This window comes from Aythya ferina, assembly GCF_964211825.1.
Source record: "Aythya ferina genome assembly, chromosome: 1".
In the NCBI taxonomy this organism is placed as follows: domain Eukaryota; kingdom Metazoa; phylum Chordata; class Aves; order Anseriformes; family Anatidae; genus Aythya; species Aythya ferina.
In genome coordinates, this window is record NC_140296.1 from 68,989,505 (window position 1) to 69,015,887 (window position 26,383).

At 43.6% G+C, this 26,383-nt stretch overlaps 1 protein-coding gene and 2 long non-coding RNA genes across 12 annotated transcripts in view; 2 read left to right on the forward strand and 1 right to left on the reverse strand.

The window, feature by feature from the left end:
- Positions 1-3,093, reverse strand: part of UBE3A (ubiquitin protein ligase E3A) — a 48,078-nt gene extending 44,985 nt beyond the window's left edge. For 9 of the 10 annotated variants that reach the window (XM_084515936.1, XM_084515937.1, XM_084515944.1 and 6 more), the window contains exon 1: positions 2,884-3,093. The gene's annotated coding sequence lies outside the window, so the exon portion shown is untranslated. Of the gene's footprint in view, positions 1-123; positions 261-2,883 lie in introns of those variants that run through there. The other variant, XM_084515940.1, reaches the window with a different exon arrangement.
- Positions 3,094-9,050: 5,957 nt separating this feature from the next.
- LOC311430385 lies at positions 9,051-10,501 on the forward strand. Its single transcript, XR_014688752.1, has 2 exons — positions 9,051-9,117; positions 9,196-10,501. It is a non-coding gene; the product is annotated as an uncharacterized lncRNA (long non-coding RNA).
- A 5,402-nt stretch (positions 10,502-15,903) lies between these two features.
- LOC311430288 lies at positions 15,904-20,254 on the forward strand. Its single transcript, XR_014688668.1, has 3 exons — positions 15,904-16,052; positions 18,383-18,482; positions 18,716-20,254. It is a non-coding gene; the product is annotated as an uncharacterized lncRNA (long non-coding RNA).
- The last annotated feature ends 6,129 nt before the right edge of the window (positions 20,255-26,383 follow it).

Consider the following 26,383-nt stretch of genomic DNA (forward strand, 5'->3'; position numbering starts at 1 on the left):
ATGTAAACCTCACTTGATTTTGACTATTATTTTCAAACCTCTCTACTCTGAGGTTGTTTTCCTGAAGAAACATCTCCCCAGTTGGTACAGCTGCTGAAGCGTGGCTTCATTACAAACTATTACCTTCACACTGCCTTTGCTGACTTCCAGCTAACCAGCGAGATATATCGCGCACACTGCTGCCCAGATGAGCCAGCAGCCTCCCAGCTTTCGTTCACGGGCCATACGTCGTGGCTTCATGAGGCAGTCAGGTGCTGGCTACATATACAGGAAGTTCAGGCAGTAAATGTTAGTTAAGGTCAAAGTGTTTAAGGTGGCAAGAACAAAAGTCACTTCAAACGCGCAATGTGCTCGTTGCTGTCGTCTCTGGGACACAAACATTTAAGCCACGCGTGCAATGCTCTTGGGGCAGCCAGTTAGGCAAAGTAGGAGAGTAATGGAAGTAAATACCAAATTTTAAATTATTTTGTATGGACCCTGACAGCGAACTTATTGCCCCTCTTCTTCCACATACAAATCAGAATTCGATTACTAACAGAAAGCCCTTGAACACTGGCTCTCCATAAAACTCATAGCTACCTCAAATATACTGGAGACTTCAGGAAAAAAAAAAAAAAAAAAAAAAAAAAAATTTATCTTAAGGAAAATAAATAAAATCAATATCAGTCATTAACTGAAGTTCAGCAAAGATCTGGACTACGGTGACCAGAAACGAAGACTGACACTTGAAATGAGATGTATGCCTACATATTTTAGGAATTCCCTCCCTTTGTCACTCAATTTCATGTTCTATTTTCACGAAATAGCAGGTTTTGCCTTCCAGTGGATGAATGCACTGGTGCAGGCGGAAGGGGAAAAAGACACTTCCTGCTTTTACAAAAAAATGAATACTCTCTGGACATTCCCTAAGTAAACTGAAACCAAAAGTAGTAGAGGCAAAAAAAAAAAAAAAATAGATCTTTCTTACACAGCAAAAACTACGATGCATATTTCAATAAAATAAGCACTTAATTTGTTCCATTAAAAGTGTCATATCATGTACTACGCTAATTACTGCTTAACAAGATGTTATACGCTTAAACATGTTTATATGTTTGGGACTACTAAAACTCGACTCAAAGATGCTCCTGCCCCTCCTCCAAATTATACATTCAGTAAGGCAGAACCTGTGAATTCATGGAAAAACTAACAAACACATCAACAAAGCACGCATTTAAAGTGAAACAAGCATGACTTCACACTGCAGGTACATATTTCATATATCTGAAGCATGTTTTCTCTTACAAAAAGTGAAGCTGAATGAAAACGAAGTGAATGTGCTGTATTTTCCTGAATTGATTAGCGTAGGTACAGTCTCAAGGTGCTCTAACAGACTCTGGCAAGTCCCTAGATATCTAACATGAAAAGTTTTAACTTCCATTCACACAAGATAATCATTGGCGTGTCTTTAAGAAGCAGCAGTAATTAAAAAAAGACTGAAAATTGTTTGCTATTAAAAAACGATCAAAACCCACACATTAGTTTTGAAGAAGCCCTGGATTGAGAGATGAGGCTTTGAAACTCACTGCTATGAAAAAGACAAACACCTCCACTATTTCAAGCTTTTTTTTTTTTTTTTTTAAATACAGATGCACAAAGAAGTGGAAAAAAAAGTGAAATCATTTATTTTGTCATCTAGCTTGGTGTGCTTTTATTTCTAAACACTTGGGAGAAACTCAGGTTACTGCAGTGAAGAGATATCAAACAGCTCTGGTAAAGAGAAAGAACTTATTAATTCTACTATGAAGGATGCCACATTAAACAGTAAACAGAGTGAAATGGGGCAGTCACAAGAAACACAGTATCTGTAATATTGCACTATTTTCATGTAATATTTCAATTAAAGGTGTTTTTTCTGCCCTGTAAACCTGAACAGTGGCATAGCTTTTTCTGCTGAGATTTGTGTGTAGTGAACTGACAGCACATCCCTGTCATGAAGACAGTAGTCATAAGCACTGCAAACTGCATCTGCTCTAAAAGGCAAACGCAGGTGAGGAAAACTACTGAATACCCACAGCAGCTTGGCGATGCACGCCTCATGTTTTCAGTCCAACACAATCACGAAACACTGAGTTCCACAGCACTTTCAGACAGGAAAAAAGTACCTTGAGCTGTTTCCACGCTGCAAGCGCACAGAGCGCTTAGTCCCACAATATTCAAATACTCTACCACCACCCAAAGCAAGTCATTTGGGAGACCTCTAAAGTACATTTTCCAGCTGCTTTCTTACTTTTTTTTCTTGCCATCACCTCCACCCTGCTCCCACCCAGCCTAACAGTACAGGTAGACTCGCACCACAGCTTTCTCCTTGGCGGGGAATTCCTCTCTACGTGGATGCTGCTAGCACGAATCTTTCAGGAACTTGATCTTTCAGGCCTCTCCTTTTCAAACTAGTTCAAAATACACATTAGATGCACTGACAACAGGCTTACAGGGGTTGTTCTTCCTTGCGAATCCGAGCTAAAAACCAGGTACAACTCCACGGCGACGAACTTTTTTGGCAGACAGGCAGGGGAAATCCCATCTGAGGAGCTGGATCTCAGGAAGCCTCAGGTCTGCCCGGCCTCCTGCCGAGGCAGCGAAGTTTCCACACGCACCCACCCCAGGCTGCGACAGCACCTCTTGCACGGAGGGACACAACATCAAAAAATAATTACATGAAGCGGAGAGAGGAGGGGGCAGAAGGCAGGGCGAGATTACGGATTATTTGAGGCAGAGTTGAGCAGCGCGTTTCGCCCTCTCGCAGCCGGATTTTAGGGACGGGCACGAGGCCTCCCCCCCCCCGCCCCAGCTCCTTCCCTTCCCCTTCCCCTCCCCACCGCGGCCCTGCCCGGCGCTACCCACCTGGGCCTGCTGCTGCTGCCGCCACCGCCGCCGGCCGGGCTCATGCGGGGGCTGCGGGCGACGACGCTGAGGAAGGAGGAGGAGGAGGAGGAGCCCCCGAGGCCTGTGCAGGGGAGGAGGGCCGGGGCGGGCCGCGGGTGCGCCGCCTGTCGCCGACGGGCTCCTCGCTCTCAGCCCGAGCCCCGCGCCGCCATCTTGGGACCGGCGGAGGGGGGAAGGAGGAGGAGGAGGAGGAGGAGGAGGAGGACCCGGCGCGTCCCGGCGTGCAGCGCGCGGGGAGGGGGGGAAACAGGGGAAAGGGGGGGGCGCGCTAGCAGCGCGGTGGGATCATAGAGTCGCGGCGCCTGCGCGCTGCGCGGGAGGGAGGCGGTCGCGGCCATGTTGGGAGAGGGCAAAGATGGGGGGAGGAGGGGATGGGTAGGGGGGATCGTGCGCAAGCGCTGATGGAGGGGGAGGGGAGGGGAGGGGGGGGGTCACTGAGTTGCTCGCTCGCAACCCGGTAGACGAGGTGGTTAAAAAAAAAAAAAACACATCTAATTTGGGGCCACAAACGCTTAAAATATTAAAATAAACCCTTAAAACCATGAAAATGCGTTCTCAAAGGCGTGAAATCGAAGCCAAATCTTTACCCTGCGTGTGTGTTTAAGAGCTTTAATAAAACGCAGCTCTGTTGCCGTGTTTGAACTCACTATTTCCCGTATTTAGCTCGAATTTTTAAAATTTCTCACGTGAGAGATTTTTGGAGCAGCACACCCAGCCCTAGCACCTCCAGACATATATATGGGGTATGAATCCTGAGCGAAATGCCCTCGGGCTTCAGCATGGTCCCAAAGCGGGGTGCGTCGCTGGGCTCGAGCCGGCATCGTGCCTCAGTGCTCCTCTAAAACTGCTCACTAAAACACGCAGAGTTTGTGTCTGGAAGCCCTCTGCCACCCAGTTGCCAAACCTGCCAGTTTTAATGAGTAAAATAGCAGGCTGAGAATAACGTTTATTGTGCCACGAGCTCCCCTGTCGCCCCAGAAATAGTAACACAAAGCAAATGATCTGTGAGATGTGGTCCCTTCCTGCTTCCCCTTAGCCCTGCTGCAGTGCCCCCGTGTCCAGTCCTCACCCCCTGCTTGGCTCTGCGGGTGTTACAGGGAGCCAAGTCACGGGCTAAAGTCCAAGCAAACACCATCGTCTGCTCTCCCCTTGCCCACAGAGCCAGTCCTCTCATCACAGGCCTACTCAGCCTGCTCAGGCATTATTCATTTTCAGCACATCCATGCTGGCTCTTCCCACCCTGCAAATAACCTCCCAAAGTTTTGGGTGAAGCCTATCAGCCCTAAGACCCCCAGATCTTCCTTGCCTTTGATCCCTGGTCGCCTCCTGTGAGCATCACAATCTTTCAGAGACGGTAGAAGGTGGCCTTGCAGTGACGTTGGCCACCTCTCAGTTTGCTTGGTTGTTTCCCATCTGATCCTCTGAGCTTTTATATGCACACTTCAAGTCCTGAATAACTCCATCCTCCTCTGCTGTGAGCAGCCCCTTATCTCCCCCAGGCTTTGCTGCTACCCACAGAGATCTGGGAACCCCAATAGCACACCTTGACAGTAACAACAGCACCGATGTAGTCTTTTCTGGGTGCTCTGCCACATCAGTCAGCAAAGCCACAATTTCCTTAGGCCTCCTTTTGCTGCTGATGGACTAATAGATGCCTTTATTGTCCTTCACAATCTTCAACACTTTTGATTCCAGCCTGGCCTTGGCCTTCACAATGTTGTTGCACATTTAGGTGGTGCTCCTAAAGTCCTTGCTGGGATCTGTCCTACTCAGTCACTGCATAAGACCTTCTCTGCAACTTTTTGGAGGCCTTTGGTCATCTTTGAATTTTCCTACAACCTTGTAGCAGGAAGGAGGAGGACTGCTCTAAATATCTAGGATAGAGATACCATGGGTTTATACAATGAAATGATCATTTTATCCTTTTTTTCTTTCCAAAAGAGTTTCTGCCACTTCTTTTCTTTTTTTTTTTTTTTTTGTTTTCTTTTTTCTTTTTATTTTTTTTTCCCTCTTTCAGATCATCAATTTTTTTTTTTTTTTTTTTTTTTTTTTTTTTTTTTTTCCTGTGGAACTATTGACTGCAATCCTGAGATCTTGTCCTGAGTTAGTAATGGTCATCTCATGGCCCATGACTGCTCTGAGGTAGTGCTTAGAAGTTTCACAGGTTTTCCTCTGAAGAAACAAGACCAATATTTCTTAGTCCACAAATGAGATTTTAAGAAAGAGGCAGATGACAGCAGGCAGAGGAAACGTGCAGTATAGAGCCAGCTGATGTGGATGGTGGGGGTGGAGGTGCTTGTGTACTGCACTGACTGCATCCAGAGGTATGGGAAAAGCTTCTCTGAACAGACCATGGATGGGAAAAGTCTCAGCCTTGCTTCTGGTTCGAGGAGGTGTGGGACAAATCTTCTTGGCTGTGAACATACAAAGGACGATACATCACGGAATATACTTTGAGCAAATTGTTCTGTAGCAGTAGTGCACGGATGACCAAGCTGTGTGATGGATTTTGCTTTGATTTCTGCTAGGGATAAATTGCTACTTTGGGGGAAGTACTAAATCATTGTTAGGTTTTATATCACGTATTTGAAACTTTTTTTACACTGGAGTAGCTTGACTTGCCATTGATAACTATGGCCATTGGCATCCCCAAGCTGTTTCTGCTAGGAGGGGGATAATTGTACTCTCCTGCCTCATTTAAGTATTTTAAATATTCCACAGGGCTCGAGTATTGGGGCATAGACATGCTTTTGCTGCCTTGAGTGCTTTCAGCACTGGCATAGCCAGCTGGTGGAAAGCAACAGTATCTTCCCAGCTGAGCAAAGCCTGAACTTGGAGAAATGTGAGTGGAATTCCCGGTGGAGAAGCTGCTGCTGCCTGCTCCTCACTAAGCTGTGCTGCAGCTTTTGGCATGGGTGTGGGCTGCAGCTGCGGGGAACAAGTGCTTTGGCTTCCAGCGAGCCCCTCCACAGACAGGCTGCAGCGAGGTGCTTCAATTACCTGATGCAAATAGTGCTAGGTTAAAATATAAAAACAATTACAGCTAATAACCTGGTGGCTATGTAGAAGCCCTCTAGAAAACCTATTTTTTAGCATCTGAACATTTGGAAATAAGTGTCTTTTCTTAACTGCTGGAGAAGAACATTAACAACCTGCCTTGTACACAGGTTGTATGGAATAGGCAGTGGTTTCCAGCAGGAGGAAAAGGAAAAATTTTCATTAAAAATAGCATTCCAAGCCCAGTTCACCATTCATGTCTGATGCTGGAGAAATGCCATCGTGAACCAGGTCTGCTGCATATTAATTTCAGTAGAGGTTGATGTCTCACTTTGGAGCTTTGTAGAAGAAAGTTTTCTTGAGAGCTGGCTTAGTGAACATAGGCAGAACGCTGCATGTATCCCTTTTTCATTTCATGTGAAAACCCCAGTACAAAGGACTCGATAATACTCTTTTTTTATGTTGATTTCAAAGAATTATCAGAGTGAAAATGAGATCTTGAAGCCTTGTAAGTGTAACCCCTTAGATGATAGGCATCTTTTTGTGAGCTGTCTAACTTAGTTAATCCTCTTTAGACAGAAAAAATACACTGAAGTGTTAAGAGCCTTTGGGAGCCAAGCCAAATGCTTCAGCTTGCTGATAGCTGAAGACTTTATGCCTCCCTTTGCAGTTAAAAGGTAAGGAAGGGGAAAAGATGGTCACTAACATAAGGAAATAGTGACTTAGAGCCTCGTATGGGTAAAAGGGAGATAAAAAAATCTCTGCAGTGACTGGGTGACAGGGGTGGAAACATAGGTTGTTACTGAGGTAAGAAGTGATGGTCTGTCATCTCATCTGCTCCTCTCTTTGTCCCTAGAGGAAATTTGGAGATGGGGACAACACTCGACTCAGATCTCCTCATTTTCAGTGCAGACAGAGAGACTTGAACTCCTAAGGCTGTCTATAGGGGAGTGCAAGTCGGTTGGCGTAATGCAGCGTAATCCTTAGCTGAAGGGGGAGATGAAGCCAAGACAGCATGGTGGAGGTAGCATGGTGAAGCCACCCTTTGCCACTTGCAGTAAACGTGACCCTCCTTGTGCTAAGAGCTGTGGTAAAGCTCTCGGTAGAGTAAGATGTGAGTGAAGCGTGTGGAAATAAGGAAACAGGCACTTCACTTTTCAAAGTCCTCTGGAGACTGGCCAGACGTGTTTCCCCCACATCCTGCATGCTTTTATATAGATGTGGTTTTATGCCAGCGTTAATTTTTAATGTCTGAAACTAGTCTTAGCTTTTATTATTGGTTTGGCACAGAGGAATATCATGGAGAATACTTAAACGCTGCCAGGTTTAAACGCTGCTCTTTTTATTTGTGAGACATAGAAACGTTGGTCTGAAAAATACAGAAGCTCAATGCAAGCAATACAGAGTAAAGTTTGATTCCTTGCCTCTACTCAACACTTGTGTCAGGCGTGCTTCCGATTACCTTAAATTCCCACTGGAGGAGGGAAAAGTGAGGGATGCTTAGTGAGCAAGCTAGCAAGAGTGGTGTTTAATATTTCATTCTAGGACCTGAGCTACTTACCTCTGCTTCTTCATTTTAACCTGAAGGATTTATTTTTTCCATAGGCATTTCTGAAAGGCGGTGCACACTTCTGAGTCCTGAAACACATACCTGTTCATACCTTCTTCATGCTGACTGGTCTCTTAGCTAAGGTATGACGTGGAGGTTCACGCCACCTTGAAGTCCTTCCCACTTCTGCCTGCAAGGCTGGTCTTGACCTGTGACAGTGTTTCAGTTCCTCTCTGCAAGATGAGGGAGCTTTCCCTCTGTGCTTCACTGCAATTCGCCCAGCAGGGCAGAGGCTGCTTCACCCAGCACAGTGGCATCTGGAAGGAAATACAGTGCAAGGAGAAGCAGCTCATGCTCACCTCTTCATCCCCAAGTCTTTGTGTTGACCATCTTTCTGCTCACCTCATGCTGACCTTGTTCAGTTTCCTTGCAGGGTCAGATTGTGGACACAATCATTCTTCCCTGTGAAGTGCAGGGCTGGTGCTGTAGGTTTCCAAAATATTCTTTGGTCACCTCTGCAGATGAATTGGAAATGCTCTTTTCTGCCACTATCATTTTTTTTTTTTCCTTTGTGCTATGAGGATGCCAGCGCTGCAGGTATTTCCAACCCATTTTTTCCCTGCCTTTTTTCTCTCTGCTGTGCTTACACTTCTATACCTTCACAGCCCGGCCTGAGCTCCCGACAGGTCCTCCAGTCTCAGAAAGAAGCCTTTGAGTGGCTGCAGTAGGTTGTGAAAGATGCTCAGAAGCAATACTTCTGTTTACTCAGAGATTTCACGGGGCGATCTCAGTGGCTTCTGCAGCACACAGCTGAAACTGTCTTGCATCACACAGCTCTGCAGGTTTGGGTTAACTCTCGTTTCAGTTGTAAACGAGAAGCCTGACTGACACAGCTGTTTTCCTGACCACATGCCTACATTATTTTTCCTAGATATATATAGAAGCCTGACATGCTGAGCAGAGCAAAATGACTTTGTGCAATTAATGTGACATACTTAATAATGCCTGGAAGGGTGCAGGCATCCACATTTATCAACCTGCCACAGCTAAAAAAAAATCTGCCGAGCAATCCCAGCACAAACACAGCACAGGTTTTCCTAAAACAAGGGACAACACAACGCCCAATTGGTAATATTGCTTTTGCGAAGAGACACTGTATTTTTCCAAGAGAAGCTTATGTCATGCCAGCAACTCACTTTGCCCTTGTGTTATACTACATGGTGCTAAATTCAATTTTTTTTTTTCCCTTTGGCATTTTAATGTCATAATTACTTTCCTATTTAAACAGCTTGATCCTTGAATACAAAGCATGGTTTGGTTAATAGCACTGCAGCAGCACTTTGGTGAAATCAGGTCCAACTTGCTATCCATATATATATATTTTTTTCCAGTCAATAAATGATTTTCAAAAGGTCATCCTGACATAATTGAAAAGTTGAAGGCTTGAGTAATTAGCACAGAATATGCAGCTTTCCACACCTGGTGCTTTTGGTACAGCTGCATTAGTAATACTGTTGTCTGGGGAGGTTTTAATTTGGAAAGGAGGGTGCTCCCGAAAGGTGTCTGCTTGAAAACAAACCCTTATTTAGCATAAGAAACAGTGTCAGCCACAGCTCCAGCTTGCCTTGGTTTGAGTGTTAGGAGATGTGAGTGTGAAGCCTGGCTTCCCTCCTTTCCTCAGCAGCAATAGTCACCTTACTGTAGCTCTTCCTTGTCTGCTGCAGAGACAGCAAAACCACAGAGGGAAGAAGGAGCAGAGGAGAAGAAGAAGGATTTAAGCTGCCTCTCGTGCCTTGTCCCATCATGAATTGCCTGGTTTTGGTAGGAGGTGGAAATGTAATTCCTGTGGTTTGAGCCTTGCTCCATGCCTTACTTCCAAGGAATGTCAGAGGACGGGGCAGAGGGACAAGGACGCTGGGGGCACTGGCCATTGAAAGAGCCTAGCTGGGGAGAAGAGGATGAAAATATTAATCTATTACCAAGGTGGGGATGAGCTGTGTTTGGACACAAGAGGTTAAAAGAAGTGCAGCCAGCGTACCTACTCAGACTACCTCTACTCCAAGCGCTGAGCTCACCATAGAAGTGGTGGCACCAAGCTGGAGGACGCAGTGCTTGGGGCCTGCTGGAGAGTGTTGCAGGCTGTGTCTGAGCCCTGTGCCTGCATCGCCTTTCTATGGAAACTCCTGTAAAGTCCCTGTCTCAGCCCCACCTGATGCTGGCATGCGGGCATATCACACCTCTGGATTTTGGGGCTGACGGACACCCTGGGCTGGTGGTGCACACGGAGCAGAAGAGATCATCCAGGCCATTGTGTACCCAGCGAATGCATTCAGCAGGTGCTTTGTCTGGAAAAGCACAGGACATCTAGCCCATTTGTGATTTTGCTTTCACAGTTCTTAATTCTGCATTTGGTTGTGTAGGAAGATAATACTTTCTGTTTGGCATTCTGAAGAAATGCAGCACAGAGAAGGTAAAATGCTTCACGGCAGAAGAAAATCCAGTTTAAATAGTCGGGATTTTAGCATGAATGTGTACTGAAAGGCTTGGCCCTTGGGATGGAAATAGACCTTGGAACAGTACCAAGGTGCTTCAGAGCTCCTTGTTCCCATTGCTTTTCTCTTTCGGATATAATGGCTGGAGCTGTCTGGATCCAGAACTCATTTGAACTAAAAATCAGTATATTTTAAAACAGAATCTTAATTCTCCTATGTCTCAGAAAGTCTGCTCAGGTATGAAACAGTGTGTTGCTTTTAGTGCTGTTTATCTAGGCTCATGTTTAATCTGCGTGAACTGTGAAATCCTGCTTTTACTTTACTAATATGGAAAAGGCCAAACTTGTGATTAAATTGCTATGTTTGTAAAGAATGGACAAGCTCCTGTGAATTAGTTCCTTTAATAACCTACAGTGATCATTTATTGCAAGCACTTAAAAAAACAGCAGCTACTTTGCACTGTTTGGAGTCATTGAACTACAGTGGTTGTGATGCACATCAGAATCAGATTCAAACATACAATAAATGTTAATTGTGATTTCTTGACAGTTTTTCCTTTGTAAGCCCAGAAGGTCCTGACAGCCTTGCAATTATGGAAAGAAATGTGAAAACGAATCACAGAGCGGATGTGGTTCTGTGTCCAGGGATCGCTCTGTAACCCCGAGAGGTTGCGGTGACATTGGTTTTTCTAAAGGAAGCAGCAGGTCAGAGGTTTTTCACCAGTGACATCCGATTGGAGAGGTACCTCACCTGGCATCAATATCCTGCGGAGGATAATGAAAATAAATGCCATTGCACGCTTCCAGATTAATCAAAATTGATGCAATTACAGGCATGAAGGCATTGTAAATCCAGATGAGCACTCACAAAGCATAACTTTAAGGGTACGACCCCTGTATGATGTGGATTCTCTAACAGTGGCCATCATTGTGCAGCCTGTTGCTTTTCAGTTTCATGTCCTTCCTGCCTGAGCCAAACATGATGCTCGTCTGTTATTTAGTGCTTCTGATCTAGTGCTTCTGATCTGTAATGACCATCAAGGAGGTGAAAAGGTGCAGTATATTTTAAATTGGTTTGCTGTTGAAGCCAGAGTCACAAGAATTGCATTTTAGTGGCTCAGTCACCACTAGGAGCTTCAGTGCTGGCATGATAGACCTTCCTTTCAGCATACAAATCCACCAAATCTCACTCTCCAGTTTGAAGTTAATGACTGGAAATTGCTGGAGATTCTGTTCCTCAGAATGAGGGGAAATGTGTTAAGAAGTATTGTGTAGGATTGGGGTTTATCTTCCATTAAAATACCGATGCTGATGTTTCCAAGACTGGCGTGTTATACTCTAGAAGGAGCATCCTTCTGTTTTCATCTTCTAATTTGGTTAATTCCATGCTTGCAGACACTATTACTCTCTTTAATGTTCAATTAAACTAATGAGCTCCTAAATATAGCAAGTAATCCCTGTTTTTTTTTTTTTCTTTCTTTTTTTTTTTTTTTCCTTTCTTCTCCATAAAAATACTCCTATTGAACCTGAAAGAAAGATTTACATGATAAAATCTTTGCCCTGAGAGGCTCCTCAAAAGCTTAGTTATAAGTGTGTAGGATCTTCAGCTAAGAGTTGTGTAACGTGGTAAGTGCTTGTAATCATTTATGACCTGGAATCAGCCTAACTTCTAATGCTATAATGCTTGTAGTGCTTCAAATACCACCTTCATACAGTGCATCAGAAGTGTACCGTTCACCTAATTACTAGTTAAGACTAGTAACTAGTTAAGTTAACTCTGAAACACTGGCTATTATGCTTAGATATTTTTTTTCTCAGAATAAAGCGATGCCAAATCTGTGAAATCATGTGCTGAAAATGGATGAAAATAGTATAAAAAATAATTTGAAGACACTCAGAACTAGGTGTGAGCTCTGAAAATTAACACCAAGTGAGGTTCTCACCCTCAGTCTTCTTGTGGCAAATATTTGGGTAAGGTGTAAACAGGGCACAGTGGCACTGTGCTTCATGTTGACCTTTCCTAAGAAGAAATGCTGTGCCTGTACAGACAGAGAGGTGTGCAGCCTCTGCCTTTCTCAGCCACATGTGTCTGTGTGGAGGGAGAACTGAAAAGGCTGCCTCGTTCAGTGAGATGCACTGACGATTCTTTTGTGTTCACATCTTTGTTTTTACTCTCTTATGTTAAAAAAACAAAAACACACAACATAATTTAGTGCAAGATGAGTCCACTCTGCATACAGGCTGAGCCACAGACTATACTCAAGTCATGTGACTGGTGGAATATTTGCACTGGAAAGTCTTCTTATTACTTTTACATTAAACAATATCCTAGGCCAAGTCTTCCTTGCCCTACTTGAGCAAATAATTCTTTGTATATGGGGATCGTGCTTTGTCTCATCGGTAGGTGACCACTGCTGGCAGCGGTTGATTTGGAAGGTGCTTTGCTTTCCTTAGCTTTTCTGTGTGTATTTCTCTGTGTGTGCACAAGTACACTGGTGCATGAAAGACGAGCCCAACATATGATAAAGGTTAACATTTGCAAAGGTTGTTCTGGAGTATTAAAACCTACCTGTATGGGTTTATCACGCAGCTGTGAAAAAGACAATGTGTACTACCCCAATGAAAAAAAATGGCAATAAAACAACAGTAGCATAATTTTAATTGTAAATAAATAAATAAATAAATAAAGATTGCAGGGTTTAAATTGCCCTTCATATTGTCAATATAATCATTTCTACAGAAGCGTTGTAAATCTGAATGAGTGTTCATAAGGAATGACTTTCTGATGAGACCCTTATGGGATATCTATTCTACAGCAGTGGGCATCACTGTGTAGTCTGCTGCTTTAAAATTTTATTTATTAATATTATTATTTTTTATCATATGAGGAAGACTTGATGCTTGGAATGATGTGTGATATTGTTAGCTTTGTGGCTGTGAAAACATTTTTGTTCAAGGCAGCAAAGATAAAAGGGGTGCAGGGAAAACATCAGGGAAGGATGTCTTTGCTCCACAGGTGCTGGCAGATATTGATTATTGAAATAGGCTTTCTATTTGTGGCAGGTTTTGATAGCTGGAAAGAGTGATGATTACTGTAGGGTTGTCTGTGAAAAACTAAATTTTATCTGTAAATCTAAATTTTATCTGTAAATAAAGCAATTATAAAGATAGTGCCTCCCACTTAATGGGAGGCATCTCAAGTGCAGTTAGAATTTCAGCTTCCATTTATATTGTAGGAATATGGTTAAAATCAATATGCTGATTAGTTTTATTACTTTGTTATTTAATTTAGTGCATCTCCGTACCACCTCCAGATACATTTACACTTACCACAGATATAAACCGAACAGTAAAGTTAACCAGCACAACAACATGCAAGCAAGTAGTCAGCAAAGATCTAAAATACCCCTCAAGATCTCTGGCCCTCCAACTAGGACCCTGGAAATGGTCTGATTAAATAGCTAATTATGCTCAAAGCATCCTCAGAAGTTAATTAAAATTGGTCTTTGCCAGGGGAAGGGATGGTGTATTCTGTGAGGTATCAGGCATCTAACTGGGGAACCATGAGGATGCCTCTGAGCAGCAGGACCTGAATCCTGATGGCACATCAGAAGGAGACCTGATATGTCACTCCTCCCTCACTACCTACCCTGTTTTCCACTGGAAGAAAATCTGTAAGAAAGTCAGGGAAGAATCCGTGGTGGCCTTTACCAGTCCCTTTATCTGGATATTGAGGGACTGAGTCTTTAGGACATAGCTGCAGAAGGCATTGCATTTGCCTCGTGGTTTGTGTGTAGCATCAGAGCCCTCCAGCTGATTAATTGCTGACTGAAGATTAAAAGGAGGTGTTTTTTCAGATGTAGAGGATGAATCAGAAGTGTTTTGGCAAATCAAAGTCAGTTGTTGGACCTGGAAACGGAACACTGAAGCCAATGGAGTTTATGCAACACAGGATTTACATGGCTCCAGGGAACAAAACAGAGCAGACACATTGCACCTCTTTTATTTCTCTGCTCTCTCAGATCTAGGTTAAGCACGTGGCATTCACACCTAGCAAAGTTAAGCACATGGCATTCACACTGCAACAAAGTCTACAGCTCCAAGACAGGCTTCTAACTCCTCAGACAACTGGAAAGGCAGGAACAACCCTGGCAGCTACTGCTAGAAGTCAGATCCCAAAACAAAGTGGGATTTAAGACGGAGAGGTTACATTCAGTGGCAAATTCTTCAGGGAAAGTGAACCAGCCCCTCCTGTCCTGTGCACTAGGGCACCCAGCAGGGATGGTTGGCACCAAGCAGAAGAGAAGTGGGCCAGAGCTAACCCCTCATGGCAGCTGCTTAAGTAAATGATGCAAATAGGACAACATAGGTGAGGCTTGCTGGAAGTTGGGATAGATGTCTGAGCCATGGGAGGTTGTGAGGAAGAAGGTCCTTTCTCAACTCCCATGGCCTTTTGTTCTCAAAGCTTTACGACAGGTTTTGACTGGCTAAACCAAGTGGCTTTTCCAGCTCAGTCATTTAAGTCTACGGGGCCCAAATTGAATGGCCTTTAACATTAGTCTTTAAATCTTTTAATGTAGTGATTAAACATGACAGGGATTATGCCTCTGCCCAATAGCAGCTCACCTAGGTGTGCTTGTTGGCGAGATGCGAAGCACAAAGCCAAATGCTCTTAAGCATCCAAGCACACTGCTATTTCAAAACCTAACAAGCCCCATCATGTCTTCTGATTATGAAGCTTTTCTTTTTTTATTGGCGATACAGTGAAACAAAAGGCTGATTAAAAGAACATATATAAAAAAAAAAAAAAAAGAAGGTGGACAAAGGTTAGAGCAGAAATTTAAGGTTATCATCCAAAGTACTTTTAAATATATATGGTATATGTTTTAGACCTAGTTATGAGGACCGTTCTATTGGAAAAAGAACATACAGAGACATGATTTCCTCAGGTATCCAGGCGAGAGACTAAATTACACATAACAGGGCACATCAAATTGAGTTTGACACAAACCCCATTAACTAATAAAAACATTCTCCTGGTTGCCAAGTCACCTAAAAAACTCCCCGGAAATGTAGAAAAGAAGGTGGCTGTGTGAGCCGTGGAGCCTTTAGTTTTACCAGCAGCTAGTGTTTTAATTCCTGCAGGATTTCTGCCTCACTACGCAGTCCAGGATGGGCAGGGCCTCTGTATGTTTTTTTCTCCTCATCAGTTCTTGTGGGTCTTAAGGTTCATGCAGGATTTAAACCCTTTTCTGAAGACAACATCCTCTGTTTTCTTGTAGGCCTTTTCCCATGATACTAATTCCTATGGCAACTGAGTGCTTCACAATGTTTTATTTTCATAACATCTCAAAGAGATTAATAGGTAGCATTACCATGTTTTACAGATCAACAGTAGAAAGTTTCAGGTAAAAAAATGAAGTTTACTCATTGAGGAGAAAATCCCATTTCAACAAAAACAGAAACAAAAGAAAAGAAAAACCCACTGATGGTTTTTGATTCACCTGGAAACCCCTCCGTGAAGTGAGGCTGTGTCGCTCTGGGAGTGGAATTCCTATTTTTCCTCCAGCAAAATCAAATTAAAATGCTTCCCTTCAACCTGCATGAACTTGCATGAACTATCAGAGGAACAATTTTTTTTTTTCTTTCTTTTCCCTATGGGCTCCAAATATTTCATTTTAAATATTTTATCTTAAAAGAAGTAAACCGTGTTTATTTGTGGTACACTGTAGTAGGGGGCAGATTTTCTAGCCTTCTCCTCCACCAGCAGTGCAGAGTCCTTGTGGGCTGTGTCTCATAATGCACACTTAGAGGAGTTACATGCTGCTATGTGCTGTGGCAAATGGCATTTACACCAGGAGTTTCTAAAAAGCAAAAAACATGCATTTGTCATGCTGCCGGTACCCGCGGGCATGCCATCAGCCCGGACAACAACCAGGATTTCCCACAAGACCAGAGCTGGTGAAGGACACAAGGGAGAGCAGCTGCCTCGTATGGGGTGGGTGCGGTGTCAGGAGAGCTGGGACGCTTTGTTGGAAACTTTCATGGCATTTCTTGACAGAGGAGAAAGCAAGGAGAGTCTCACCGCCTGTAAGCAACCGAGCACGGATGTTTTTGCTTTCTCTTTTTGCTTTTTCTTTGCATGCTGCTTTGTCTCCTCCTGCGCTCGCCTTTCTCTGCGTTCCCAGTTTTCTCCAGGCTTCTGTGGTTCCCATACAATGTTTTATTTATACAGCACTCTCCCTACTGCCAAGCTGCATACCAGTCTCTGCTTTGCTCTTTTATGCTCTCACTAATCAGTCAGCCCCACTTTTTCCTTTCTGCTCTCCCTCCACGCTTTTTTTCTCGTCAGCCTCCCCACCTGTACGTCCCCTGTTTCGACCTGCCGTTCCTAATCCTACCCCTCCGAGGGAGCAAGAGCAGCTTCTGGCCACCGCGGGGTGAAGTCGTGTCGATGAGATTATTTTAAGCAACGTGTGCAGGCAGGGGTGGTCAGGGCAGGCTAATTTCAAGGTTGTCCAAGGAGGCCTGAAGAAATGGGGAAGCGGTGCATAAACTGAAGGCAGTACACAGAAGCCACACAGGCTGTGCTGTGAGAAGGAAAGACACTGTCTATATGGCAAAGAAACTGGAGTCTGAACTTGCTGCTCTACTTCTCTGTACCTTATTTTGGAACCTGTTCATCTGTGTGGATAGCACAGCCGAGTTAAGCTAACAGAAACAAAGACCTTGCCCAAAGGTATTCTCCACCCCAGCAAATGAACTGAAAGTATAAAACATCCGGGGCAGTCTGAGCTTTAACAATGGTTAAACAAAACAAGCAACGACAAAAAAAGAGCTTTTACTCTGTATTTTGAGGAGTTTCAAGGACAGCAAAAATCACTGGTGTGGTTTAGCAACCCATATCAGGAGGGAATTGCTTAACACCTCTGGGCAGGCTTCCTGCTGGTGGCATCTGCTGGGCTTCTCGGCAGCGTGACAGGCGATGTGGGGGGGCCTGGTGGCCCTGCACTCTTCTCGGTGACCCTGTCATTTCTGTTTGCCTCATTTGCTGATGGTTACCAGCTGGGTCCTGGCTCTGGGGTGGGCTCTCCCACCAAGTGAGCAGGCACATTTCAGCCCATGGTGCTTCAGACCCCCAGAAAGCACACGTAGAAATGGTGGAGGCCTTTTCCGCAGCTTCATATGGTGTATTTTGCTATTATTTGTATTTCTTTGGGGCTGTGAGGCTCCCCAGAGGGGATTTAAGCCCCCTTGCACTCTGTTTTCCAAAGTAAAATAATCACGAATAAAAGGATCTGTGTCCAAACCTAAGTGGAGAGAAGCAGGGGGCAAGGACAGCAGGTGCCTCCAATGCTGCAGCAGTAATGGTTGTTGCAGTAAGCAAAGGTCCCAGAAAGCATATAAGCTTTTAGGAAAAATTTTCCAGTGAGGGTAAATCACTCCTGTGGCTGACCAGAGCTTTCATCAGCTTACTCTCAGCTTAGGATCCTCCCCAAGCTCTTACAGCCTCTTCTATCCTCCTCCATACGAACAATCCGTGCTAAAGGGATGTGGGCCTTTGGTTGTGGGTTTCTTTTCCAGAGCTGAATTCTTTATTGTCATAGTATGTTCATAACCTTGGGATACCAAAAGCCTGTTTTAGGGTCTGTGAACTGGCTGTGCATGGCTCTTTTACAAGATACCACTTTAAAGCACTTTTTCTTCCACTGGTTTTAATAAATCTTACTGATAAGTGAACCAACTCAGTGTGTGATTTGCCAATAAGCTGCATTATTAAAACAATAAAAAAGAAACAAACACATTTTTTGAGCGGTGTGTGTGAAGGGAGGGAGGGAGGAAGGAAGTCATGAAAAATATGTGAGGATGTATATCTGTGTGCACGTGTGTGCAAATTTTCATTCAGAAGTGGAACTGATGGCAGCTAACACTGACAAAATACAAGCTTATTTGTAACTCCTGCCAGTTTTATTTTTATTTCATGAGCCTAAAATGATGTCACAGGATCTATTGGTTGCTGATTTTCAAACATGCAGTGAAGTTATGATCTTGTGGAAATTTTTGTGCATTTTAATGGATATGAGCTATTAAGACAGTGAATAAAACTAAAAAGACCTAGCTTTTCAGTCCTCTATTTGAAATACTGTGTTTTATTATTGTTGTTGTCATTCCTGCTGCTGGTCTGAGGTGCTGATGTTAAATTTCAATATTTTTGAAAGGCTATCCTTGAAATAAAAGTATAAATAAATAAAAAGAATTTTGGGTGACTTAAGTTCTGCTTTAATTGGTGCGTTATAGTTTTTCCTTTTCATATTTTCATTCTGGTTTTCAAAAGTACTTTTTAGTTTATCCAAACCACTATATAGATTTACATTCTGGCTTAGCAGGTCAATTATTTTATTTTATTTTTTGTATTTCAGAAGAGTGAAGTCAATTGGGGCTGGCAAAGCAAATTCGTCTCCTTCACATAAGAGAGTTGCACTGAAGCCTTCGTCCTGAAGTTACACCGTCCCCTAGCCTGTGAGTGGCATGTATTTACACAGATAAATATACACACCTGCCCAGCTGGAGGAGTTGTTACTTGCAAAGGCACAGGCAGGAAAGAAAGATATTTTTCCACCCATGTTAGCTGTATATCCGAGTGCAAGTACCAGCCGTTGGGTGGGGTTCCCACAGGGCAAGCCTAAGGATGAGAAATGATGCAGCTGCTCTTTTTTTTTTTTTTTTTTTTTTTTTTTTTTTTTTTTTTTCAGCTTTCATGCATGCTCAAACATCATTTGGGGCTCCTTCGGATGAAGTGTTTGACTCCAGCTGCCAACCTCAGCTGAACTTCAGAAAAAGAGGGAAGTACATCAGCTAGTGTTGGGGATGAACAACCAAGTGATAACGCAGGCTGCTGTGTGATTCCCGCTTATGCCACTGGAGGGGCTGAAGCAATCAGACTTGTCTTGCTTCATTTTATTGCTTTAAATTTCTTCTGTAGCCCACCAGCATCAGCAGAGAAGCTGGAGCTAGAGATGATCACACAGACGAGCTTGTCCTCTCTCTTTCACTGACTTTTATCTTCTGTTCAAAAAGTTGCATAGCTGTGAGCTGCATAAAGATACTGACTTCACTTTTTTTTTCACTGAAATCCCTATACCTGCCTCTGATCAGCTTAAGAAGTTGTAAGCTTGCACAGAACTGTGAGAGATCTGTGCAGAAGTTTTTCCCTTGGTTAATACTGACTGACCAGTGCAGAAACATGTATTTGTATATGTATTTAAATGTCAGCTGTTCTGATCTCCGTCTTGAAGCTTATATTGCTTACTGCAAAACCTCACAAGCTTTCTGACAATTCTTTGTGTAGCAGAACAAGCCCTCTATGCAAAAAATAATAGTCAAGCAGTGGGTCAGGTTGGTGTTACTCTCAGCTGTATGCATCAGTAGGTGCTGAGGGACTGAAGGGCAGAGATGTGTACGTACCTCATGCTTGGCTATTTTCCCCTGCTGGTCTGCCCTGCTCCCCTCTTTACCTAGATGTGCACGGAGGAGGATTTCTTATGCAGAAATGGGAAGAGATTCAGAGAGGGTGCATGGTCCTCAAAGCAGTGGCCTGTCCTGTATAGAAAAAAGACTGAAAGAGCTTGTAGCAGATGATGATTTACAGGTCTCTAGGGGAAAGGAAAACTACCTCAGAATGTGTTTTTCTAATGCAATGAAATTTCAAGTTACCAAGCAAAGAGACACAGATAATGCATAGATAGAGTTAGTCTTTTCCCCTGGAGCTTTGGAAAGCCCTACCCAAGAAAAATTAGCTGTGTAAAAGCATGTGTCGTGCTTAACTCTTCAAGCAGAGGGAGTGTGTGATTAACTGTGCTAGCAGAGGATGATGCTGCACTAGAGGATGTGGTGAGAGACGCAGAGTTAAAACAGCACAAAAATAAGAACCATGGGTCAGAACTCATTCTGTTAGGAGAAAAGCAATTGGATAGGAACTGCCATCCATTCACATAAAAGAGTATCTGTTGTACTTTAAATTCAAGTCATAGCAGGACTCAGAACTGTGCTACTGGGAAAGAGAGAGCATCTCAACAAGATACTGAAACATGGAAGAAGATGGAACATTTATGAAATACTGAGAAGTTGTGTGTGATTTATACCATATCTTTTAAGCCACAAACCTTTGTTCCTCAGCTAGGCATTTTTCCTGCCTTGGGTTCCTCAATAGCGAGGGGGTAGAGGAGAACTCCTGCTTGGTGTCATTCCTTACATCTCAAAAGGTAGCAAAGCATCACTGTGTGTTCATACAGTGCCCACAAGCAATACTGTGGGTCTTTGTGAAAATTATAACACAAAGAATGATGAAAGAAATGGGATACACCACATTTGCCAAATCTGGTAATATTTTTCTATTTCATATATTTAATAATAATTAAAAAAGAGCCATGAAAGATTCAGTTTTAGCTAATCTGCTAATGAAAAAGAAATAATATATCTGTTCTTCTGGTGTGTTTCAATTACAGCAATGGCAATGGAAAACCATCAATAAAAACAGTAAAATAAGTGAGTATGAGTTGCAATGTGTGACTACAGGGGTGAATGTGAAAGCGGTTAGGGAAGCAGGGGGTGTTGCTGGTAGTCTGTAGGAGCAAAGACACTCTCCAGTTGTTACTTGGACACCAGCCATCTGAGAAATTATTTCCATTAAAATCAAATTAAAAATTTATTTTTAGAACTTAACATTTTGATGTTGTTGTTGCTATGTCATGTTTTGTTTTGTTTTCCATGCACACTTCCATTCCCTTTTAATTTGTGAAATTCCTGGCCTCAGTTGCCTACGGTGGGAAGGAGCTCCGCCAGACAATCATAGGCTGTGGGAAAGGCCTGCTTTTCACCCCTCTGCCTTTCCTTTTCAGCAAATGCCCTCCTGCTCGGGTAGGATGGGAAACGATGAACAGGGCTCACTTTCTTTGGTGCCATTCATTATTTTGAACACCATCATCTGTTCCCTTCTCTGAAGTGAACAGGCACAATTATATTATTCATCCAGAAGTTTTCCATGCCTCTAATTATTTTCATTGTAATTTCTGAACTCATTTTATTTCTGCTTTGTCCTTTTCAGGGTGTCTAGAACTGGCTACAATGCACTAAGTTGGGATAATAGGAAATACTTTCAGCATCACTTCTCTGTTCCATTCTTCTTCCTTACTAACTATTCCTGTTTTTACCACTGAAAGACATCTTCTTCAAAATGCTTACAGTGACACACAACTGTTTTTCTGACTCTTTACAGTTGCGTTTAGAAGCCAGAAGATGTAGTTCATATTATTCCTACCAGAAGGCACCATCTTCTGTTTGAAAATGCTGCATTCATCTGTGGTGGCATCTTGCTTGGTATTCCATACAAGCTCCCCTCTTGGTTTATCTAAATGTTTTTGCCTTCTACCATTTCTGCTCTCCTGTTTCCTTGTTAGTTTTCCAACTCTCTCAGCCAAAACCTTTTGTCACTTGACTCTCCAAGATTGTTTTGTATCTGCATTTTATCCCTCTCCATTCCCAGAGCCAGAGTACACCTGTGCTTCTTACATTACTGTTGTCCATCTTTTAAATACTTTAAATCCGGGTCAGATCAAGGCATTACTATGATTTATTATTGGGTCTGAAAATATTTGGCTTGACTAGACTGTACTTATGGCACATCAACTAGGATAAATTGCTGCGGTTCACTCTGAAAGAGACACCAACCAGCTCATCAATCATACAGGCTGCAGAAGGCCATGGTGCAGCAAATAATAGTAATTGATGGATAATTTCTGGGCTTTGCATTTTTCATTAGAGATACTGACCTACAAACAAGGCAAAAGGAGAACAACTTGGTTGTGTATGTCATGATTACATCAGCTGCCACAGAAGCAAACTAGCTGAAGAGAAAAGAATAACATCCCAAATATTTTATTTTATTTTTAAGTAAAAATGGTTATCCAGGAATTGCTAAGGCAACTCACATCACCAGAAAATAGTAATGGATCAAAAAATGTAATTATGGATTTTTAAAGCATTTGGAAAAAAAAAAAAATACAAAAAAAAACCTACAAAACCCAGTTTCTTCTCTACAAATTGCCAGTTTCTGACTTCAGGACTCTGTTTCCAGGGCAACAGTTGATAACATAACAAACACTGAAGAAAGTACATGAGAGAATTCCCTGTTCTATTTTAGGGGAGAGTTATTGCTAAGGGAATAAGGAATATTTTGTACTGCGAAGTATTTGTAACACGGACTGCGAAGAGCCCTCTCAGTCTGTTATCTGGTGCTTGCCAAGAGATGGAGCTGCAGAGTCAGACACCTACCAAGCCCGACCCCTGTAAATCAGGCACGATATTACAAAATCCTTGGCAGCAAAAGCCTGCAGCCTCTCATACTGATGCATGCTACTCTTCCCCCAGCGACAACAGTCTTTAAGGCATGACTTGGGCACCTAGCCAGCTCTTCCCAATTTATTTCATTTAGCTGTGGTTCAGAAAAGCCAACAAGCCAGCTACATTCATCTTGGTGGATCCTGGCCTCTAGTCAGATAATGCTGTAGAAAATGCTCAGCAGCCCCACAGTTGAGCAGTAACAGGATTAAAACAGCTCTCCTCTTGCACTTGCCTGGCAAAGCCTGTCCCCTGCACACACGCTTGTCAAAATGCCAGCAGTGCTGCACAGCTCTTCCTCAACTTCTTCCTACCCCATGTAGGTTTACAGACATAACTCCGGAAGCCATAAACCTGCATCAGTACGGAGAGAAGCCAAGCATTTTTGGAGCAGACCTTGGGTTCAGCTCCAGGTTAATGCAGTGGACCAGCAACTCTGGTCCAGCTCACATTTGCACCAGCTTTGCCCTCCCTGCCCAAGCAACCCAGCAGAACGGGTCCAAGTTTAAACATACCTGCCCCTAACAATCTGTCATTGCCGGGAGCTGCTTTGTGGTTATGTAGAGGCAAAATCACCTTCATGGTGAGCCTGCTGAGCTAATCTGGCTCCCACTCATCCCCAAGCCCCAGGGGATTCTCAGAATAAACATCCCTGCAAACCAACCCACTGTAGCCTCTTGGCCTTCCCACAATAGAGACCCTGAGTTCTCAAGCAGAGAAGAGCCAGGAAGGGGCATGAACACCCCAGTGCTCTCTTGTGCCTCAGAGTCAGGGGCATTTTTCTAGGGTACCTATTTTAAAATCCACATTCTGCTTCATTTGCATCATTGGAAATCCTCATGCTTACCTTTTTTTTTTTTTTTTTTTTTTTTTTTTTTTTTTTTTTGAGAGCCAACTCCTTGTGGGATAACTTGTACTTCAGTCTCACTCCTGGGTGAGAGGGAAGAAGGTAGAGTGGGAGAAGAGTAAAAGGAGGTGAGCCTGCCTGTGCCTTGGGCTTGCAGTTATAACCTAAGGCCTGTGCAAAACAATTTTTAGCCTTTCTTTCACCACAGTTTTCTTTCTTTGTGTTAGGCAGCATGCATAACAGTAAGAGAGATACAAAACTAAATAGATTGGAAGAAAGGCAACTTGTCTATTTGCTAAACAGGACTGACAAACGTCTTTTTTCTCCACATATTTTTTTCATGGCAAAAGGCTGACCTGGATTATATGCCTATTTTTTTCAGAAATATTTTGGCTGAGAATACTGAACAGAGATAGGGTTTCAAATACTTTTGGGATAAGGATCCTTTTCGGGATAAGGCAGGGTGTCCTGTGTTGATATTTCCTTATGGGTGTCTAAGGGAACTCTTCACTTCCTAATTTCTGAAATTCCTGTTTCTACAAACTTTGGGCTATGACTGGCCCTAGCTGATGGATAGCTTGAAAATCTGGCATGGCAACCCAAAGGTCTCTTTAGAGTTTTAGACTTTGTAGTGGGTTTACGTGGCAAGGTTTTGGTAGCAGGGAGCCATAGGGGTGGTTTCTGTGAGAAAGATCTAGAAGCTGCCCCATGTTTGGGAAGGGCCCCATTATTTTCCAGATCTGAGCCAATAAGCGATGTTGTTTTGCGCCTCTGTGAGAGCATATTTAAGACAGGGAAAAAACGCTGCGCCAGACAGCAGCCGGGAGTGAGAGAACAGCCTTGCAGGTGCCAAGGTCAGCGTAGAGGGAGGGGGAGAGGTGCTCCAGGCGCCGGAGCAGAAGTTCCCTGAGGCCTGTGGTGAGGACCATGGTGAAGCAGGATGTCCCCCTGCAGCCCATGGAGTACCACGGGGGAGCAGGGTTCCATGCTGCAGCCCGTGGAGGAGACCACGGTGGAGCAGGTGGCCCTGCACCGACGGAGGCTGCCGCCTGTGGAAGACCCCTGCCGGAGCAGATTCCGGGCCAGACCTGTAGCCCGTGGAGAGGAGCCCACGCAGGAGCAGGTGACCTGGCAGGAGCTGCTGCCTGTAGGGGAGCCAGGTTGGAGCAGTTTTCTCCTGAGGGATGGACCCCGTGGTACGGACCCATATCTGGAGCAGTTCTGAAAGAGCTGCTGCCTGTGGGAAGCCCACGCCGGATCAGTTCATCAAGGACTGCATCCCGTGGGTGGGACCCCACAGCACAGGGGACGAGAGTGACCGAGAAGGAGCGGCAGAGAAGAAGTGCTGTAGACTGACCATAACCCCCATTCCCCCGTTCCCCTGCGCCGCTCGGGGGGAGGAGGTGGAAGAGGGTGGCTGGGGGGGAAGGTGCTTTTGGTTTGCTTTTTCCTTTGTTTTCTCACTTCTCTCGCTTGTTAGTAATAGGCAATAAATCTTACTATCTCCTTATGCCGAGTCTGTTTTGCCTGTTACAATAATTATTGCGTGATTTTCTCGTCCTTATCTCAACCCTTGAGCCCTTTTCACATATTTTCTCCCCATTCCTCTTTGAGGAGGGGGAGTGAGAGAGCGGCTGTGGTGGAGCTCAGCTGCCCACTCGAGTGGAACCACGACAGACTTCTAGGAACTTGGTGAAATATTTTTAATATATCTTCCCAGCAAAAAGCAGTCATGGTGCCTGTTTGTTAATCGGTTTGTCATTTGGTGACTAGATAGAGAAAGAAACCCCTTTAGACTTAAGGTTTTCTGACACATAGACCTACTGGTCCTTACACTCCAACTTAGCAGTGACTCCCAGTTTTCATAGGTCCTGAGGCCAGTGAGTCACTGTGAAGCCTTCACTGGACTTCTGGATTTGCTAGATTAGTCACTAGGCTGTGTTTCAGGTGCAATATCCTCATTCCTTGACTCTGAAGCCCATGTTACTGGTTAGAAACTATTGCTCCAGGTGAGCCCTGGTAACTCACTGAACCTCTGTGTTTCAGCCTGCCTGTGTTGGTTAACAAAATCCATCAGTAATGGGTAAACATAATGATGAGTTTTGTCATGGCTTAAAGATGTTTCTTCTGCTTTATACTGGTAGGTGATGAATTATTATTATCCTTGGTTTAAATGATGTGGTTATTGACAGAGGTGGGTCAGTGACTCACCGTGGAGCTCACCGGATTCAAAAGAAAGCTCTTAGAGATTTCACTTAGCAATGGAGAGATGCCAGTATATTTATGTACATATATCAGCTGATGAAAAACTGGTTATATGGTGGTTTTGATCTGTGAAAGACTTAGGCAAATCTGCTTCCATCTTCTGTGCCTATTTGTCTGAATTTGCAGGAAGTGAGTATGCCTAGGCATTGGCAACCAGACAAACCACATATATACGAGCTGAGCTGTATTTTAATTAAGCAATTAAGAGCAATATTTTTGCACCGTACAGGTAGTTCATATTCCAAATGATGTAAATTACATGCACATACTTTGTTTATTAAAGATGTATTAGGTATATTGGAGTGGTATAATTAAGTAACCACTTTTTTTGTTGGAGGAGCTCTGTTTTCTGCACTGTAAAACCACTTTCCCCCAGTATAAAACTTATAACAGCATTCAGTTGGCTCCTGAGGCAGTGGTTGAAATTGCAACTGCTCTGTTTCACCTTAACCAGAGCTGGATGGGTCTGGTGGTGGAAACATGACAACCTTTAGCAGAACAGGTAGCTTTGGTGGTGACTTCTGGAGTTAATTCTTGAGATCAGAAAGACCCTTCAACCACAACGGCTTTCTTCACTCACTATCTAACGTGCTACATGAAGTTGACATTAAATACTTAAAGAGTATATCAGGTCAAGCAGACCTCCCATGCACATCCTAATTTTGCTCCTTTGGAAAGCTGTGAGGTAACATGATGGAAACTTGAAGGACCTGAAGTCATCCAATGCTGGAAATATTTGAACCCCTGCTCCTTCCTGTGCCTACTCATTTGTGGAACAATGATTCAGTGTCAACTACAATAGGACTATAATGGAATGAGTATATACCGCATTACTTGAAAAATATTTTTTCTGTGTATTATTAACTGACGTCATACATAAGATTGAACAGTGGAAACAGAAAACCATAGCATG